This window comes from Seriola aureovittata, chromosome 23 (genome assembly GCF_021018895.1).
Source record: "Seriola aureovittata isolate HTS-2021-v1 ecotype China chromosome 23, ASM2101889v1, whole genome shotgun sequence".
In the NCBI taxonomy this organism is placed as follows: Eukaryota; Metazoa; Chordata; class Actinopteri; order Carangiformes; family Carangidae; genus Seriola; species Seriola aureovittata.
Window position 1 is genome coordinate 8422070 of NC_079386.1, and position 6000 is coordinate 8428069.

At 43.4% G+C, this 6000-nt stretch overlaps 1 long non-coding RNA gene across 1 annotated transcript in view; it reads left to right on the forward strand.

The window, feature by feature from the left end:
• Window positions 1-5736, forward strand: part of LOC130164097 (uncharacterized) — an 80620-nt gene extending 74884 nt beyond the window's left edge. The window contains exon 3 of the long non-coding RNA XR_008826552.1: window positions 5144-5736. This is a non-coding gene — a long non-coding RNA (uncharacterized LOC130164097). The remainder of the gene's footprint in view (window positions 1-5143) is intronic.
• Window positions 5737-6000: the final 264 nt, after the last annotated feature.

The window sequence follows — 6000 nt, forward strand, 5'->3', positions numbered from 1 at the left end:
CCAATTCCCCATCAGGCCAGATCCCCAAGGTTAGCCACACCATTGCGCTGTCACGTCAAGAAATAAAAAACTCCCGTCCGCCTCCCCGCCTGACACAAACGTCTTTTGCTAATGGCCGCCACAAAGTCCCACTAAACACTGAGTGAATATTTATAGACCATTAATAACCTATGTGTAAACCGCCAGTGTCACCATCCGGGTGAAGCAGATGATGGGGAATCATGGTCAGGGCATTAATATTGGCTAAGACTTCCCCAAAGGTAGATAAATGGGCCTTAGTATCTCGGACTCATACACACATGGGATTGGCTGCCAGGAATCCCAGACGGAGAGGTCTGTGATCTGAGCCCGTCCAAATTTCAGCGACATAATTGGTGTAATCGTGTGATGAATTGCAGCCATTTAGCTTTTTTTTCATTATCTGCAAGCTTCAGCAATTTTCCTTATAAAGGTATATCCAGCTGAGTTCATCGGGCATCATCTTATAGTCGAGTTAGGAGAGGACCGGGCGATGTTAAACATGTACAATTGGGCAAGTAATTAGATTAATAAGGCCTAAATGAGCACCAGGCCAGGGACTGAAACCCAAAATCCCTCATCCTTTGAGAGTCTGGAGTGAAACACATTATAGTATCTGTTCAAAGTTTAAATGGAGCCTGAAAAAAAGTTTCTACGCTGTGGTTCCTCCGCTCGTTTCTCCCCCTGAAAGCCTTGAATTCCCCCCCCCCCCCCCCCCCCCCCCCCCCCGCTCATCTCTCTGTTCACCAGACTAAGAAGGAGATGTTCAGCAGAAGTAATAATGAAGCAAAACTTGCGAAGCTCTGTGAGGGAGGGGGAGGGGGAGATTAGATAAGAAGAAGCCCTGTAGGATTACTTAACTCTATTCAATCTTTGGCTGCACAAGTTTCATGTCAGATTTTCTTTGATTCAAATAGTTACAATATGATATAGATTCCTTTCATACCTGAAGCTTTTATTGATTAAAATGTACGGACCGACTATGCTGAGTTCACAAACTCACTCAACTAGCAAGAGGGGCAAAGGAAAGCCAAGGCAGGCTGAGGAATTTTCTTTTCTGAACAAAAGCACAGGGTAGTTATCAACAACGCGAACGGTCAATTGGCTCTGAAGCACAGCAGTGCTCACAGTGATAATGCTAACATCTGATGTTTACAAGATATAACGCCGACCGTGTTCACCGTGTAGGTTTAGCTTGTTAAGATGCTAACCTTTTGCTAATTTTCAACTAAATTCAATCACAACTGGGGCTGATGAGAATGCCAGTCATATTCAGGACATAAACTGAAGGATTAAAAAATACAAGTTCCGACAGGATCATGGCTGTAGATGAAAAGTCGAGGCATCACCAAAGTTATTACAGTTCATCCTGAGAGAGGCATGAAGGTCTGTGCCAAATTTTACAGCAATCTATCCAATAGCTGTCGGGACATTTCACTCAGAAACCACAATTGTCAGTCTCTTGGTGCCACTAAAGAAAATTCAGGATATCACCCAAGTCATTCAGATTCATTCTACCAGAACCATAAATGTCTACAAAATGTAGCGCCAATCCATTCAGTAGAAGTTGAGATACTTCACAAGATAGATGACTTTCACTTGGTGGTGGTGGTGGTGTTGCTACAGAAAAAGTTGAGCAAGCACTAAACTCATTAGGATTCGGCCTCTGGGGACCATGAATGCCTGTGCAAAATTTCATGGCAGTCAGGTCAATAGCTGTTGAGATATTTCAGTTTGGACAAAAGAAGCGGACCGACATATCGACATTGGCATCCCTAGAGCCGTGCAGCTATCATAGCTAAATGAGGCATGAGATTTGGGATATTATTTCCATCCCTCACAAACTTGATATTTATTGTTTAGTTTGGAGTCAAGCTTTGTGGGCCGATTTCACTTCATTCTCATTCACAAGCTAAAAAAAAAATGAAGACTGGTGCATCCTCCTTTTTTAAATTTTTTTTTTATAAATGTTAATCATGTCGGCAAATGCTACCACTCCCATTAAGGATTGGCGTTCTTCCATCCTCATGTTTGTCAACATGACTGACAGCAGCTCTTCTGATCAGGCTGATTCAAAATGCTTGCTGCTGAATTAGGTGAACTATCATTATATCACCAAAGGTGGGAGTGTAATGAACCTTTTCACCTCCATTAAACCTGAAAATTGGTTATAGAGCCTTTTATTCTCCAAACATCATAACTTTACTGGAACTTTTTTGTAGCGGAGGAGAGGATTTTTATAGCGCTCTATATATTTTATATGGATCGCGCATTTTAATTTCAGTTATTTCTACTCTCCTGATTTGATGGTGCAAGTTGAAATTGGGGTTATACTGTGGTCACATATATGAGCACAGCATGAATTATCTTTTGAAGATACATATATATATATATATATATATATATATATATATATATATTTAGTTCCGCCCCCGCTAGAAGGCTGCCTCTGTCCTATAGTAGAGAAAGAGTACAATGGGACAAATAGGGTTTTAGCAGGCTTTAGAAACATGAAAGTACTGTAGGAGGGCCACAACTCCTTGGGGGTCCCAAATTTCCTTCAGGAATGCAAAACAATATAGCGCAGGCGTGTGTGTGTGTGGAGTGGAATAGAGCGGGGTGGGGTGGGGGGGTGCTATCATCAAAGGCGCCTCATACTTCAGCTCGTTTCCCTTCGTTTTTCCTTCTTCTTCTTCTCTGACCTGACATGGATTAATTACAGCCCCGCAAAATTTACACCCCGCTGGAACTGTGGCAGAGAATAAAGAATGGTTGAAATGTGAGCCCAGTGACAGCGCGTTAGAACGCTGAATTGCTTTGTGCTGCACGTGCCGCACCTCTGTAGCCTTTGCAGGGAGCATGTTTACGAGGCCCGACTCAGAGGTGAACTCCCAGGCCTTAAAGTGACAAAATGCCCTCACTTAGAACAAGACATCCGCAATGTTTAATGGACAACACAGGATCTGTTTCATTTTTGTCTTTCGCAAGCTGCGACTTGATCATATCAGCCTTATCTAGAAATTACAGCATGCCTCTCAACATGTGTCACTGCTATAATAAAATGCAGCTTGTTTTTGAAATTCAACAGGGGAGCAACATTCCATGTGTTACATACCCAGACGAGAGCATGCAAAATTTCTGCTTATAGAACAGGCACTATGAGGGTTATTGGGGAAGCAGCTTTAGCAGACACCTCAGACAGAGCTGGCCTGTCTCTGCCAAGGAGGTGTCAGCAACAACTGGCAAAGCGGGAGCCCTGCCAGCCTGCATGGCCGCCCTGCCTATGAATGGTGCTTTTGTCAAAGGTGGCAGTGAGGACACTTGAGAGGGTCGCAATTAACACCACCTAAAATTAGAACGCATGGTCCTGTGCATCTGGTCTGGATAAAAAGCTTTCCTCTGCTTTTTTTTTTTTTTTCTGAATACATTGTTATTTAAGACATTTCTGAAAACCCAATCATTTTGACAGGGTCGTGCACAGAACTGTGTATTATGGGGGCAACCACATGTCAGAGGCCACAGGGCGAGGGCCCAGGCAGTCACAGAGTCCACTCAGGTTAACTGGGTGGGAGCAAGCGAGACAAGGGAAGCCATCTTGGCTCAAAGTGACCAGCGGATCAATGCACTAAAAGGCAGAGCCAAAGGTCAGGCTGCTCAGTGGCAGCTCAGGGATTCACTGTGACAGCCACCAGCATGGTGGAGAGCCACCACCTTCATGTGACCACACACTCTATAGCTATATATTTAGACCACAGACATGGCTGTTAACACATCGCTGCACATTTGTGTTTTAATAAAAAGATTCTAAAATGTGTTGAAGATGGATGAACAAGTATAAACCAAACTGGTTTTCTATCTTTTTTTTTTCTTGCATTCTTTCATGCAGCTACATTCTGAAAATATTTTAAACATTTAACAAACGTATTTGAAATGATTTTCAAACACCGGTGTTGTATTGGTGACCAAAGGCTCCTCAGTCACAGTGAATTTAGATAATATACTGAGAAAGTATTACCAATTTTTCACAGATTCTCAATAGTCATCTCCCACAAAGGCTCCATTGGCTCGAGGATAGAGCTGTTGATATATTGGTCTGGACACCTGCTTTGAATACCACTTCTGTTGAGTGGCATACTTGGCACACCAAACCCAAGGCCGCCGTTTTTACAGCGGTCAAACCAACAAAGGAACAGCCTGTCCACAAGACCTAAACCTTCAACTCTCAGTCGGGTTTGGCACTTTTAGCTTTAATCTCATATGTTATGCGTCTTGCTATACCCTCTTTAGACATGGCTCCCTTTCTTCATTTCCACTTCCATCCCCTGTGTCTCCTTCACACTCCCCTCCCCACCCCCCTGCTTTCTTTCTCTCCATCATGCCTTCCTTTTATTTTCCTCCTTTAGCGGACTATAATATCAAACTGTCTCACAAATCCAACTGAATTATAGACTTTCTGAGGGGTGTGTTGGTGTGTTTGGCAGTGAAACGCAGTTATAGCAGGAAATAAACAAGATGCCCACCAAATTGAAAAGAGGGGAGTTCCCCCGCTGTGCATTCAAATCGGTCGGCGCAATTTGACAGCCCACTGTCGAGCACGTCTGTGGGATTAGAAGGCCCGGAGATGCAGTTTATTTGTGTCCGCCCGCTCACAGTATATCTTCACTTTTGTCCGCAGCTTATCATCCATCCGCTTCCTCAACTATTGCTGTCACCCAACTCTGCAGTTAGTGGCTACAGAACTTCTGTCAGGAAGCACTGACCCTTAAGTCATTCCCTCTTTTGACGTGATCCTTCCCTGTCATTGTTGGTCCAAACAATCAAATTGGGGATTTATCACAGAGATTATCCGTACAGCTTGACAGCTACTCTGTATAGTTGCGTAATGTTGAAATATGTAATGTGGAGCTGTGTTTTTATCTTACCAGTAACGTGAAGGGTAAACTTACAAATGCCTCACTTTGCTTGCATTTTTCTAGGAGATATTGTGTCCTCAGTGATCAGCATTTTAATAAGTCTGGTGTTGGTTCTGTTTTTTGGGGGGGTTTTTTGCTCCCAAAACCAGTTAAATGCAGTGAAACACATCAAAAAGCATTACTCTCACACAATCTTCTGCTCGTTCCTCCAGTCGTGAATAGTGCTGCACAAACACAGGAGCACCCCTCCTCCATGCCGCCTCTGTTTTCCACGGGATTGCCGGACGCCAAACAGGCAAGAAAAATGACCAGCATGCTCTCCTTACTCCCCTGAGAAGTGAGTCCTACACACAGGGATGTGGCTATTACTTATCATCATCAAAAAGTGCTTGTTTGGTGATAATAAGGGCCTGGGATAGAAATCTCAGCTAAAGGGAGGGAGGGGACTACCTGAAGTAGCAACGGAGGAATCCTTCCTCTGCTTACCCAAGCATTTTTTTTTTTTTGCCTCTGTAAAACGGTGGGCCTGCTCTAAGACCCGGCTTAGCCCAGAAATAGAGGAAGATAGGAAAAACTGTTATTAGCCATGGTTAGAAGGACGAAATAAGATAAAGAATAACAGACAACAACTTGAAATGTGCTTACTGTGCACGAGAGAATCACCAGGGAATAAAGAGAGAGGGTATAATAAAGCATTAGGTTGTAGCGCCTTGTTTTTATCTAATAGTGGCGTGTCTGCTATGGTAAACAGGAAATATATTGCTTATATGTAATATTGCTTCAGACAGAAAAGCTGTCAATTTGTGGAGCCCACCTTGAAGGACTTAGAATAAAAGGCTTTTGAGTTAACAGGCTTTGTGCATTCTATCACTGTGTATTCCAGTATTCAACTTGAAGCATGGGCACATTGCTAATAGCACCATTGAGCCCAAAGGGAAAGTAAAAGCACATACATTTCTATCTACCTTTTTTGTTACAGTGGGGGCAGGAGGACTGCGCAACTAGGGGGATAGCAGGACAGCTCACAATTCAACATGAAAAATAACTCATGCCATGCTACGTGGGGAGA